The sequence below is a fragment of the Anomaloglossus baeobatrachus genome, chromosome 5 (assembly GCF_048569485.1).
Source record: "Anomaloglossus baeobatrachus isolate aAnoBae1 chromosome 5, aAnoBae1.hap1, whole genome shotgun sequence".
NCBI lineage: Eukaryota > Metazoa > Chordata > Amphibia > Anura > Aromobatidae > Anomaloglossus > Anomaloglossus baeobatrachus.
Genome location: NC_134357.1, coordinates 181277546 through 181293015, shown reverse-complemented (window position 1 = coordinate 181293015; position 15470 = coordinate 181277546). Strand labels below are relative to the sequence as shown.

The 15470-nt window shown below is 44.3% G+C and overlaps 1 long non-coding RNA gene across 1 annotated transcript in view; it reads left to right on the top strand.

The window, feature by feature from the left end:
- The window catches only part of LOC142311029 (uncharacterized), a 65423-nt gene extending 50511 nt beyond the window's left edge, over nt 1-14912 (top strand). Inside the window, exon 3 of the long non-coding RNA XR_012754233.1 lies at nt 14832-14912. This is a non-coding gene — a long non-coding RNA (uncharacterized LOC142311029). The remainder of the gene's footprint in view (nt 1-14831) is intronic.
- The last annotated feature ends 558 nt before the right edge of the window (nt 14913-15470 follow it).

Sequence of the window (15470 nt, the reverse complement as noted above, 5' to 3'; positions counted from 1 at the left end):
ACTGAGCCTGGCATCCCATTGGGTAAGAAAATTTGGACTTGGATTTTCTGCTCATTAAGAAAATTTTGTGCATCCTCTGTCCATGGCCACAAAGCACTAATAAGGACCATTGACCGGGGTTACATGAAGCAATCAACTCATCTCTAGCTCCTGACAATTATTAAATAAGTCAAAAATTAAGGCAAGAAGTATTAATTTTTACCTTAAATATTTTGTGTTCTCTGAAATTCACACAAACCAGTAAGCCACACTCTCACTTTTCTAAAATCATACTTAAAGTTAAGATAAATGGTCTATTTAAGCCTTATAGGGAGGGATTCTGTCAGCAAGTTTTCATTATAATGTAAAGGCAAAGAGCATGATTACAGGTAATAATAATTATAATGATTTATTTTTTTTCTATAGTGAAAACACATTCTGCACCACATTACAATTCCGAGAGTGCACATACAGACAATATGAGACATTACAGAGTAACACAATTCAGTAGATAGCAAGAGGAGTGAGGGCCCTGCTCTCAAGCTTACAAACTATGAGGAAATAGGGGAGTCATAAAACGAGAGTTGCAATAGTCTAGATGAAAATGAATAAAAGCGACAGTCTAAGTTTTTGCAAAGTCAATAGTAAGAAAAGGTTGAATTCTAAAGATGTTTTTGAGGTGTAGGTAACATGAGCGAGTGAGTATTTGGATGTAGGGAGTAAAGGAAAGATCTAAGTCAAATATAACCCCAATAGAGTGGACATGCTACTGGGGAGTAATGGTAGAACTGTAAGAGTGGTAGACTATGACTTGAATACTTTGTTCCAATACCCAACCCAGTGGGACTAGGTTCATGTAAACCCAAGAGAGAGGAGGACATCATCCGCCTTCCGGAGCAGAGACTGTTGTTCTATAAGTTGTATTTAATATGCATTGGTGACTTCCAGAATGGCTGAAAAAAAACTATTTTGGGGTGGGTACATCGACGATATACAGTACTTATCCTGTAGGGTGGTGATGTCACTTTATTCATTGATTTTGTAACATTTCTTAATCACAACAAAATAGGTATGTTTTTCACATATGAGGTTGGTATGAGATCCATTAGTTTCCTGGACCTATGGATTACCATAGATGGGAACGCGGCAACGTTTATCTTTATCGTAAACCGACATCTACCAACAGTCTGCTTCACTGAAATAGCTGGCCTCCCTTACCTTTAAGGATCAGCATTCCAGTGGGGTAGTACTTTAGGGCTCATGGAAATTGTTCAAGTGATCGGTTGAGCTGTCATGATACATCTCATTGGATTTGAGCATAGTTTTCCAAGTGTTAGCGCATGCGTTTCTATATTATTATCCTAGTGATAGCATTTATACAGGCACCGGTTCGTATATTATCCAACGCAAATATTTTCTAAGTGGTGATGCATGCGCACTTTGAGTAATCTACCTTGTAATGGCTAAGAACTAATGCATGAGCGGATTCTCACGTCTTTTGGAGTGATAATTTTTTAAGTGTCGACGCATGCGCGTTTTGACGATTTTGATCTATTTAAGGATTTAAGGATGCCTTTGTTTTCTCAGCCCACTATAACCTCAGTCCCCTAATGAAGCCAGACATGGTGAAACATGTCGGGGAGGCTAATAGTCAGATTTTTTAAATATGCAGAATAAGGGAGAGATTAATTAAAGGGATAGTAATTGGATATTCAGGTCTGTGGCCTGATTCCCTATGAGTTAGGAATGACAATAAGCTCTCCCCTTCTGCTGCAATTTTAAATGGTCAGTTATTTTATATCAATGAAATAAATGTTAAGTTTTAATGGCCCTCAGTTAGGGTACTTCTAGTTGCCTTTGGCAAATTGTGTGTAATATTCCAGAATGCTTGAATACAACCATTATAAAAGAGGGGATGAATGAAAGAGTGGGGAAATATGGCTTTTGCTTTACTACCCCTGAAGAAAACAATCTCTATATTATCTTCTAATGGGAATAATGTCCTGCATCTCTTGTAAACATTATGCCATGGAATTCTATTATATTGTGATGTACAGTGTAATAAGTGTTAGTAATTATATGTAGAGTAAAAGGTGTATGTATGTATTGCATAGCACTTGTGTATGAAGTTGTCAGACTGTAGGTTTAGCAACAGTTAAGCATTGGAACTATCTCACAATGGGAGTGGTCAAGTGAAATGGAAAGTGTCGGTTCATTCAGCAGGAATCATTGATGGACATATAGTCAGTCAGTCATGAAGGTCACATACAGTGGGTGGTTTGTGGCAACAAAGAAGAAGGAGAGGAGATGGAAGGCGAGATAATGTGAACCTCGAGTGTTGAAAGAGACATGGAGTGTGGAAAGCATTGAAATGAGAAACTGATCCTCGATCGGCATGGTCTCAGACAGTAGGAGTCGGTAGGACAAGATTATAGTGGCCAGGTCCCTTAACCATCAAGATACGGGGTAATATCAACTGGTGTGTGAAAATCGTCGATGACCTAAGACATCCGGATGTGCTTAGCTTTATTCCAGTCTTGATGGGACACTTAATGAGAATGGACATGGTACTGAGGGGAAGGGAAGATCACCATCAAAAACTGCTGAAATGCTGCGTCGGGACTCACAGGACTAGCAAGATCTGAAGCAATACAGTGGAATTCATTGGGAACTTAGACTGTGTCTGAACATACCCTGCCAAACTGGAATGTGCTGGAAGACATATGCCCAGAGTGTGAAGTTGTTGCAAGGAATAGACCATTGAGTAAAGTGTTGTTGTGTTGTTTGAAAAGAACTGTTGATCTCCTTGTGAGTATAAGTCATCATCTGGTCCTGGTTTGCAGATGTCATTGGCAATAAACAGCCTGCATGTTTACACAGCCCATGCAACCCAAGTTCACAAACCCAGCCAGGAGCAGTAATTTCATGTAGCGTGTCGAGGTGTCTGTAGTCAATCCCTCACCCATGACTAGCATCCCGTGCCATTCTACAGAACCACGTACAGAAATGGCAATGTTGAATTTATGAAGTTAAGTTTTTGACATATTCAGTTTTAGCTAGAGCTAAGACATGATTTTAAAGACTGCAGACAGAAAATCGTTGTTTTTTTGTAGTAATGCAGCAGTGATGACAGGAAGAAGTGTATAATTTGGTGTAATCAGCATATGAAATTGCTCCTCTAATGTACCTCAGAATGTTTCTGATTTTAAATGGAGGTGGCTCAGTGGTTAGCACTGCAGCTTTGCAGCGCTGGGGTCCTGGGTTCAAATCCCACCAAGGACAACATCTGCAAGGAGTTTGTATGTTCTCCCCTTGTTTGCGTGGCTTTCCTCCGGGTACTCTGGTTTCCTCCCACACTCCAAAGACATACTGAGAGGGACGTTATATTGTGAGTCCCAATGGGGACAGTGTTGCCAATGTATGTAAAGCGCTGTGGAATCAATAGCGCTATGTAAGTGAATAAATATATATCTACTTACATAATCACCAGTTTTGTCTGTTCCCCTATTCCGTCATGCACTGCAGCATTGTCCGTTGCGCAGCCGCAGTTCGAACGATGCACCGGCTTCCAGGTCCTCACTGCATGCACGCACGCATACGTACACGCAGCAGACGCACGCAGCAGACGCACGCAGCAGACGCACGCAGCAGACGCACGCAGCAGACACACACAGCAGACACACACAGCAGACACACACAGCAGACACACACAGCAGACACACACAGCAGACACACACAGCAGACACACACAGCAGACACACATAGCAGACACCGAACACATACACACACATAGCACACATGCATGTATACACTGAACAGACACACACACACTGCTGTATACTCACCTGTCCGGGGCCGTCGCTTCTGCTGTCAGCTCTTTACTGCAGTTGAATGCTTTGTGGCGCCATAAAGCATTTAACTGCAGTAAAGCCATGACATCAACCTGCAGCGGCCGCTTCATACACCGGACGCTATCATGGAGGAGTCTCTGTGCTGCAGCTGGAGGCTCCGCGGGCATGGAGGACAGGTGAGACACGGCATAATAGGGGACAGATGGGAACCAGCAGGAGCACAATGTGCTCATTACTGCAAAGGACATCAGCCCCCCCACCAGATCTATATGCCCCCAGCCCCCCCACCAGATCTGTATAACCCCAGCCCCCCTCCACCAGATCTGTATGCCCCCAGCCCCCGCACCAGAACTGTATGCCTCCAGCCCCCCCCACCAGATCTGTATGCCCCCAGCTCTCCCCACCAGATCTGTATGCTCCCAGCCCCCACCAGATCTGTATGCCCCACCACCAGATCTGTATGCCCCCGGCCCCCACCACCAGATCTGTATGACCCCAGCCCCTCCATCAGATCTGTATGCCCCCAGCCCCCCTCCACCAGATCTGTATGCCCCCAGCCCCCCACCAGATCTATATGCCTTCCCACCAGATCTGTATGCCCCCAGCCCCCCCACCAGATCTATATGCCTCCAGCCCCCCCACTAGATCTGTATGCCCCCAGCCCCCACACCAGATCTGTATGCCCCTCCTACCAGATCTGTATGCCCCCAACCAGATCTGTATGCCCCCCCACAAAATCTGTATGCCCCCAACCCCCCTATCAGATCTGTACGCCCCACACCAGATCTATATGCCCCCAGCCCCCCCACCAGAACTGTATGCCTACATACCCCCTCACCAGATCTGTATGCCACCAGCCCCACTCAACACTGCTCCTGTTAGCACCACTAAGCATAGACAGATGTTTATTCCACTGCACTCCCGATGCGATAGCATTGGGCCCATTTCTATAGGTGCTAGTAAATATATATATATTTTCCTGAGCCTAAAAGAAAAAAAGATGGCATGTTTGATTAGACTTTAATTTCCATGAAGTCAGTTACATTACTGCATTGGAGCCTATGGTTACTGGCAACCTAGAAGTGAGTTGCTTCATGTGATTTATGACAAAGGTATACAGTTTTTCTACTGTTGTTCCTATTGGGAGGTAATTGCATGCGGATTTTTATAACTTATTAGGAGTTCTATAGTTTAGTTCTACCAGATCCAATCACAAGACATTAACAGACAATAATGGAAGATAGGGCCCTTTCTGAAATTTGCTGAGACCCTATGATATTTGTGAGACCCTATGATATCTGTATACTCTCCTGTTATGTAGAAAGGTAAGAGCTTTTGCAACTGCTTTTAAAGAAAAATATCTCTATACCCATGGGTTTCAATGAAGGAGGGCAAGGAGGATGTTCAACTCCATACAGGCTCCATATGCATGAGCTCTAAGATTCCTGTTAGATTTGTGCCCTGTTGCTAACTATGATTTTCTTTCTGCCAGGGATTAGTCAATTGGAAAAGCAAAATGAATTTGTTTTTAAGCCTAAAAAAGGCTGAAATGTAAATTAGTCAGGTAATAAATGGTTTTATTGATTAATACCAGCACCATTGCTATGATTTAGTAGCTATGTAATAGACTTTTTCTTCCTCTACAAATGCATCTGTCTCTAATTCAAATATATAAAGTTGTGCCTGTTTAACTTAACTGGAAAGGTAAAAGTAAAGAAATCAACTTAATCAAAAAGAAAAGAGTCAAAGAGCAAGCTTTTCTGTCTTTCTGTGCAAATATCAAAATATTAAGGCTTCAGGAATTTGGAATAGGAAAGATAAAATATGTTGATGCCATTAAACCTTTCTTATGGCATCACATCTACCAATCTAACAGTCTTTCTTTCCTTGACCAAAATATATAAAGAAATATACATTGTATGACATTGAAAATTAAATTATTGGGGTAAGTAAAAAGTCTTGCAGATGAAGTTGAGGGGATGTCTCACTGGCCCTCAATGTCATAGACTGATCTGACTAATGTTACTTTGAGAACTAAGAAAGTATTAACGATAACAAATATTTTCAGAAAAAACAAGTAAACTACAGTTTGATAAATATTCAAATTGTCTCTCCAGTAAAGGAGACAAACTCTAGCGCAGCGCCACCTATTGGAAGTAGCGATCCTAAAAGTCACAAGTGGATTTTCAACAATCCTTTGCAATATGACTCAGGATATATAAGCCAGATCAGAATCCCAATTTGCAGACACGGTGTTTCGGGGTGCTTGCCCCTCGTCAGTGCAAAGTATGGGCGTGTCTGATCTGGCTCATGAGAAAGCTATGTGGGGACCACGGGGGAACACTATTCTCCTTAAGGAGACTTTGCAAGCCAGTCTGGCTGCCAGGTAAGGGGACTTATAGCTGCCACACCCCTCTAAGAAATATTCAAATTGTCTCTCCAGTAAAGGAGACAAACTCTAGCACAGCGCCACCTATTGGAAGTAGCGATCCTAAAAGTCACAAGTGGATTTTCAACAATCCTTTGCAATATGACTCAGGATATATAAGCCAGATCAGAATCCCAATTTGCAGACACGGTGTTTCGGGGTGCTTGCCCCTCGTCAGTGCAAAGTATGGGGGTGTCTGATCTGGCTCATGAGAAAGCTATGTGGGGACCACGGGGGAACACTATTCTCCTTAAGGAGACTTTGCAAGCCAGTCTGGCTGCCAGGTAAGGGGACTTATAGCTGCCACGCCCCTCTAAGAAATATTCAAATTGTCTCTCCAGTAAAAGAGACAAACTCTAGCACAGCGCCACCTATTGGAAGTAGCGATCCTAAAAGTCACAAGTGGATTTTCAACAATCCTTTGCAATATGACTCAGGATATATAAGCCAGATCAGAATCCCAATTTGCAGACACGGTGTTTCGGGGTGCTTGCCCCTCGTCAGTGCAAAGTATGGGGGTGTCTGATCTGGCTCATGAGAAAGCTATGTGGGGACCACGGGGGAACACTATTCTCCTTAAGGAGACTTTGCAAGCCAGTCTGGCTGCCAGGTAAGGGGACTTATAGCTGCCACGCCCTTCTAAGAAATATTCAAATTGTCTCTCCAGTAAAGGAGACAAACTCTAGCACAGCGCCACCTATTGGAAGTAGCGATCCTAAAAGTCACAAGTTTGATAAATAGTCATTGTGCAATAACACATATTCTGCACGTGATGACAAGGTGTTAATTGTCCATTTCATATTTTATGTTAAAAATATCAATATGAATCATCGTGTGAGTAAGGGAAATACAGCACAAAAGGCACTAATACTCAACCATTGTATATAATCAAACCATATACACTGACGAACAAAAGAGTAACAATGTTTTGAGCTTTTGATATTCAGGCTCCATATCTCATCATCCACTACAGATTTGAGTGTGAGACTACCTTCATTTTATAGACAATCATCTTAGCTATCACATACACAAATTTGACTTGCAACTATTTAATATGTGATTAGTTATACAGATTCTTATCATGTCCCTGCATTGTTACTGTTTTCCTTCTGGTGGTGGAAAAAAAATCTATTTCTTTCTGTACCCTATAAATTACAACCTTTTCTCACAGTCCCTAATAGCTTAGTGTGTTACTAGGTTGATGCACAATTGAAAGGTTATTTGTTTAAATTGAGAAGCAGCTATAAAAAAAAATTCCCAAGAAAAGAGAAACAGCAGCATGCAGCTCATCGACAGTGGTCTCTCAGACAAGAAAATTGTCAAACTGCATCATGTCAGAGCCATGACATTTGGATAAATACGAAATGTAGTCTGTTCATTTATTCAAAAGCCAAGAGGTGGATGCCCAGGCAACATATCGGAGTCAACAAGTTGGCTCATTACAAGTTCTATCAGTTGTGGTGCGACAAACACTGCAGTGGAGGTGGCTCGTATGCTTCATAACAGTGAGATCACAGATGTCCATGCAAGCACTGTGTGACACACGTTACACAAGTCTGCAATGGTGGCCTGAAAAAGGTGAAGAAGCCTCGACTTCAATATCGTCATAAGAAGCGTCAACTCAAGCTTGCAGAAAAGTAGATGGTAGAAAATTGGAAATGGGTGATTTGCAGCGATGAGACGAAATTCAATAGACTGGGCTGTGATGGGTGCAAATTAGTCTGGAAGAAAAAAATGGAAAAGGGGGCTAACAGATGGAGAAAGTAAAAGGAACTGTCAAGTTTGTTGGGGGAAGCCTAATGATATGGGGTTGTTTCACAGCCAAAAGGTGTTGGATACTTGACTAGGATCGATGGTGGTCTCAATGCTGATATGTCAGTATTCTACAAGATGAGTTATTTTGTACACTCGAGTACTAGGTGTATGATAAGGATAACAATGTCCAAGCGGGACCCAAAGTATACATCGAGAAACGGTTCACTGACAATGAAGTAGAGGTGCTGGATTAATTCCCCATGGTTCTCAGACTTCAACCTAGTCAAACATTTCTGGGTAAAGTTGAAGAAAAACTGTATACATACCCAAGTAAGTTGACCAGTATGCACCCACATTGAGAACATGGAGAAGAGACTTGGATCAGATTTCAGACGAGATATGCATGGCTTTGATCGAGAGCATGACCAGAAGATTGAGGCAGTGTTGAAAGACAAAGGTTACAAAATACTAGCAAAATAATAAAAATTAAAATTTAGAATCTTAGGAGTAAAGAAGTAGCAATGCAGTGACATGGCAAGAATTTGAATAAGTAATCACATCCTAAATTGTTGCAAGTCAAATCATTGTATGAGATACTCAAGATTAGAGATCAGCGGGACCCGTGAAAGTTCAGGATTTGTGGGTAGATAAAGTTCTGTTCTGGACGTGAACTTCACCTGAACCTCATTGGAAGCCAAGTGATTGGGCAGTTTGCCTCTCTGCCCACATACAGCCAGCCATAAATGGAGCCCTTGAAAGGAGTTTTATTTTTTTTTTTTACACACCAGATCTGATAACCCTTATTTTACCACAGCTAACAGGCAAGAGTGGATTGGAGATCCACCTGCACCTGTTTGCTAGTTAAATCCCACTATTAATCTCTGTCAGAGAAATTTAACACGCTCCGTCAGGGAGTGCACCATTCCCCGCCACCATTAATGCACCGTGATTATGGCACCGATGGGTTGTCATGACAACCAGGAGTCATCTAATGACCCCTTGTTCCTATCATAATGTAGTTCCTATGCATGTTGGCTGAGCGCAGGCATTCACCAAAGATCAGTATTTCTGCTGTTCATAGCCATGGCTTTGAACGGCAGAAGCAATCAGACAGTGTGAGCTTGAAGTGCCCTAAGAAGACTAGAAAAATAAAAAGTGTAAAGTTTTTAAAAATATGACACAATAAAATGAAATAAATGTTCAAATCACCCCTTTTTGCCCCATTGAAACTATTTTTTTTTTTTTTAAAAAAAATTGCCGGGTGGTGAGGGGGTTAAAATTAGATGGAAATTTTGATAAACAAATTTGACAAAACATACATATATTTTAAAGATAGGATCTTTAAAAGAGGAACCGTTACATGAAGAATGGACCATATAAATATATCAAATGGGCATATGTACAAACTCAATCTGCTCCCAAGATATGGTAAGGCAAACATGCCAGTATATTCCAAAGTAAAGCGTCAGTGCAAGCAAGGAGAAAAACCATTATATAGTAGTATCTGAAAAAAAAAACAAACTGCTTACCCATGTTATGTGTAGTATGGTGTCCACTCCAAATGCCTGGGGGATATAGAGAGGCACAAGTGAGCATTATCTCCCAAACCTGCAACAAGTGTTAGGGGTACTTTAAACGCTGCGACATCGCTGCCGATATATCGTCGGGGTCACGTCGTTAGTGATGCACATCGGGTGCCGGTAGCGACATCGCAGTGTATAACACAAATGAGCAATGATCAACGAGCGCAAAAACGTGCAAAATTGTTGCTCGTTGACACGTCCTTAATTTCCATAATATCGCTGCTGCCACCGGTACGATGTTGTTTGTCGTTCCTGCGGCAGCACACATCGCTATGTGTGATGCCGCTGGAACAACAAACATCTCCTTACCTGCGTCCACCGGAAAAGGAGGAAGGAAGGAGGTGGGCAGCATGTTCTGGCCGCTCATCTCCGCCCCTCCTTTTATATTGGGTGGAGATTCAGTGACGCTGTTGTGACGTCGCTGTGACGCTGAACGAACCGTCCCCTTAGAAAGGAGGCGGTTCGCCAGTCACAGCGACGTCGCTGCACAGGTATGTGCGTGTGACGCTGCCGTAGCGATAATGTTCGCTATGGCAGCGATCACCACATAGCACCCGCCCCCATCAGTGGCACGATATCGCATGCAATGTCGCAGCGTGTAAAGTCCGCCTTAGGTAAGCAAGAAAAGATGTCTAAATTGAAGTAAAAGATTCATTTATCTATGGAAAGGAGAAAAAAACCCATAGGGAGGAATCATCTTTTAACTTTACCCATTGTTTATGGTCAGTATACCTAAATTAGTCTACTGTTCTCAAAAGATCCACAAACAAATCTTATGCTGGATAACTCCTTGTATCTGGGGAATTATTATAGCTGGGATTTATTGTGATGCTGGAACTGTCTGACTTGTGTTACATTTGGGCAACGTCACTCACGTTCCCTGCATTGCACACATTCTGAATTTAATAGTGGAAGAATTTATTCTTCCATCGGTTGCGTCCTAGTCTAAACAGGATGTTCAGGACTAGGACGCAACCGATGGAAGATTATCAACATATGGTAGAGATTGAATTAACCAGGTTACGTAACAAGGAGAGATTTTTTTTTCCAATGTTTCTAAGACGAAAATCCGCTTTGAAATTATTGAACACCAACCCATATATAATAATTAGAAATTCTGACAAGGGCGGTTCCATGGCAGTTTTGGAGAAATGTCTATCTGAAAGGGAATTGAATAGCATGCTCAGCGATCAGGATACATATAAAAAAATTTCATGTAATCTTTTGGGAAAAATAAAAGAATCATTACAGATTATTTTGCAGTAAGATGTACATTTGGGGATTTTAAATAACAAACAAGCTGAATATTTGTGCCCCATATCTTCAAAAACACCTCTATTTCATGCATTGCCAAAACTGCATAAAGGAAAGTTTCCTCCAATTTTCCGCCCCATAGTTTCAGGAATTGATTCACTGTTAGAACATCTTTCAGAGTGGGTAGATAAAAGATTATAAACGTTAGCGCAGAATTCTCAAAGGTTTCTACAAGATTCTAAACATGTATTAAATATAATGAATAATGTCCAGTGGCAAAGTAATTATAGATGGACTAGAAGGTGGCCCGATTCTACGCATCGGGTATTCTAGAATTTACGTATTGTGTAATTAATGTATGATTTTTGTTATATATATATATATATATATATATAGATGTTGTTGTGTGTAGTTACCAAGTGTTTGTGTAGGGCGCTGTACATGTTCTGGGTGTTGTCTGGGTGTGGCGGGGGGTGAGAGCGGTGTTGTTTGTGTGTTGCGTTGTTTGTAGAGCGCTGTGTGTCTGTAGTGTTGTGTGTGTGTGTTGCACGGTTTGTGTGGGTGTGGGGTGTGTGTGTGTGTTTTGGGGGGAGGTATGTTTTGTGCAATGTGTGTGTTGTGCGGTATGTGCGTATATTTGTGTGTGCCGCGGTGTTTGTGTGTTGGGTGTTGTGTGTGTGCGGCGTTGTCTGTGTATGTGGGTGTCTGTGTAGGGCAGTGTTTGTGGTTCCCAGTGTGTGTGTGGTGTGTTGTGCAGTGCGTGTGTGGCGGTGTGTGTATGTATGTGTTTTTGGGGGGAGGTGTGCACCCCCCATCGTGCTCCATCCCCCATGCTGCGCACCCCCCATCGTGCTCCATCCCCCATGCTGTGCACCCCCCATCGTGCTCCATCCCCCATGCTGCGCACCCCCCATCGTGCTCCATCCCCCATGCTGCACACCCCCATCGTGCTCCATCCCCCATGCTGCGCACCCCCCATCGTGCTCCATCCCCCATGCTGCGCACCGCCCATCATGCTCCATCCCCCATGCTGCGCACCCCCCATCGTGCTCCATCCCCCATGCTGTGCACTCCCCATCATGCTCCATCCCCCATGCTGCGCACTCCCCATTGTGCTCCATCCCCCATGCTGCGCATTCCCCATCGTGCTCCATCCCCCATGCTGCGCACTCCCAAACGTGCTCCATCCCCCATGCTGCGCACTCCCCATTGTGCTCTATCCCCCATGCTGCGCACTCCCAAACGTGCTCCATCCCCCATGCTGCGCACCCCCCATCGTGCTCCATCCCCCATGCTGCGCACCCCCCATCGTGCTCCATCCCCCATGCTGTGCACTCCCCATTGTGCTCCATCCCCCATGCTGCGCACTCCCCATCGTGCTCCATCCCCCGTGCTGTGCATTCCCAATCCTGCTCCATCCCCCATGCTGCGCACTCCCCATCGTGCTCTATCCCCCATGCTGCGCACTCCCCATCATGCTCCATCCCCCATGCTGCGCACCCCCCATCGTGCTCCATCCCACATGCTGCGCACCCCCCATCGTGCTCCATCCCCCATGCTGCGCACTCCCCATTGTGCTCCATCCCCCATGCTGCACACTCCCCATCATGCTCCATCCCCCATGCTGCGCATTCCCGATCGTGCTCCATCCCCCATGCTGCGCACTCCCCATTGTGCTCTATCCCCCATGCTGTGCACTCCCCATCATGCTCTATCCCCCATGCTGCACACTCCCCATCGTTCTCTATCCCCCATGCTGCGCACTCCCCATCGTGCTCCATCCCCCATGCTGCGCACCCCCAATCGTGCTCCATCCCCCATGCTGCGCACTCCCCATCGTGCTACATCCCCATGCTGCGCATTCCCGATCGTGCTCCATCCCCCATGCTGCGCACTCCCCATTGTGCTCTATCCCCCATGCTGTGCACTCCCCATCATGCTCTATCCCCCATGCTGCACACTCCCCATCGTTCTCTATCCCCCATGCTGCGCACTCCCCATCGTGCTCCATCCCCCATGCTGCGCACCCCCAATCGTGCTCCATCCCCCATGCTGCGCACTCCCCATCGTGCTACATCCCCATGCTGCGCACTCCTCATCGTGCTCCATCCCCCATGCTGTGCACCCCCCATCGTGCTCCATCCCCCATGCTGTGCACCCCCCATCGTGCTCCACAGTCACACATCAGACAGTATACACGCACTCATCTGATCACATACACTCACACACACACCCCACTTCTCCCTGTGCCCACCGGTGGGCGGTCCGAGCAGCTGTGCTGCACGCCGTGCTCCTCTGCCGACACTCACAGATCCGATCGCATACACTCACACACACACACTCACACATCAGAACACACTCACACACATCCGATCGCATACACTCACACACACTGACGATATCGCACATACGCGCTCACACAATCACAACATCCGGAGATACCACATGCTTCCGGCCATGTGATCCTCCGGCAGGTCCTGGAAGGTCACTGCACGCACAGTATCGCCGCCGAGAAGCAAGCGATATCACGGGATGTTGTGAGTGTGTGGATGCGATCTGATGTGTGTGTGAGGTGTGTGTGAGTGTGATCTGATGTGTGTGTGTGTGTGTTCTTATGTGTGTGCGTGTGTGTGTGTTCGTACGCTGATGTGGGCTCCCGGGGGTACAGCACTCACCTGGGAGTCGGTTCGGGGAATGCGTGCGGGGGGCGGGGCCAGAGCGAGCATGCAATGCGTGAGGGGGGCGGGGCGTGGCCGAGTTGCCAATGCGTGCAGGGGGCCGGGGCGAGAGGCCAATCCGTGCGAGAGGGCAGAGCCGAGGCGAGGCGAGCGGCCAATCCGTGTGGGGGGCGGGGCCATGGCGAGCCCAGTGGCCAATCCGCTGTTTGTCACCGTAAGGACACAATTTTGGAGCATGACAGACAGACAGATAGAATAAGGCAATTATATATATAGATAACCTGTGACGTACAGTCATTGTATTCATCTATCCCTCACTATCTTGCACTTATTGCCCTCAAATACCAGATGAAAAGACACAGTAATTATTCGCCAGATTTGCAAGAATTTATTTTGACTGCTACAGAATTTTTGCTAAAAAAATATTATTTTTATGTTTTCTGATGATTTTTATATCCAAAATAGAGGATGTTCCATGGGAACGAAATTCTCCCGTCTCTGGCAAATATTTGCATGAACTGGTAGGAGGAGCAATATATTTTTAATATTTCCAGTCCTTTATTTTTATAGTGTTATACACATCATAAAAACATTTCTTCTGATTTTGTCAGTTGATCCCACCCTTAATAAAATCTTGGAACAGGGGGTTAGATTTGTTTCCAGAAATAACAAATCTTTGGGTAACACTCTGGCCCCAAGTGATCATAATATCAGATCTCATAATTTTAATATTGTGAGCGATTCTATGTGGTTACCAACTACAGGATCAGTCAAATATGGCCAAAAAAATTGTAGTTTATGTAAATTCATGCAAAACACAAAACGTATTGTATCATTTGCGATGAATAGAAGCTACAATATAGATTCATTAATCAATTGCGGTACTTCTAATGTAGTATATTTAATATCATGTGAATCATGTAAGAAACAATACATTGGGAGTACTTTAAGAATGTTGAGACGTCGCATATCAGAACATGTTTATGATGCCACAAATATAACATCTAGAAGCCTGTCAGGGGCTTCACAGCATTTTTAAAAGAACACCATGGGGATTGTAGCAGCTTAAAAGTTAACGCCATTGAAAGAGTTAAACTCCCTAAGAGAGGTGGCAACATTAAGAAAATACTACGTTATCGTGAGGCAAAATGGATTTATTATATGCACACAAGATATCCAGAAGGTTTAAATCTTAAAAATGATTTATTATATTTATATTGAGCCTGATAAAATGTTTTTTTTCATGTATTTTTTTAAATTGTGATATAATAATGTTTCATTTTGTTTTGTTCTTTTTTTGCAGATTATTAATATATGACATCTTTTCCTGTCTGTTCTCCCCCTCCCCTTTTTCCTCCACCCTTGGCTTTTAAATGAATCCTGTATGTTACTTTGTGAAGGACTGTGAATAAGGAAGCATATTGCGAAACGCGTCCCTCGTCCAGGTTTTTAACCTTTTTAACATGTATTAATAAAGAAGAGCAAGTTTTATATTTTGGATGTCGTGCGGGACTTTTTCGTTTTTCCTAGTGTCAAGCACTGGGTGGCACCAGAGCCTGGGACGAGTGGAGCACCAGGAGACCTAGCTATTGATCTGCTTCCAGAACTCTCCAACTCAGATGGGAGGAGCAGAAACCATTGCTCCCAGAGTGGAATGAACTCTTGTCTGTCACTCAATCTGCAGTAATTGGGAGAATGTAACCCTCAAGTGCGCCTGCAGCTGGTGTTACAAAAATGAAAAGTTCGTTTGCAGAGTGGCAATCCCAGGCCAAGTGAGCGGTATGACAAGCCAAATGAGAGGCTGAAGCATGAGAGCGTACAAGCTGCAGTTGGTCCAACTTAAGATAAAACAGTCTACCTCACTGAACAGTGAGTCCAATAATATCAACAGCTTTAAACCCCACCCCGAGCATTTACCTGTGACAGAAAGGGACAGGGACTT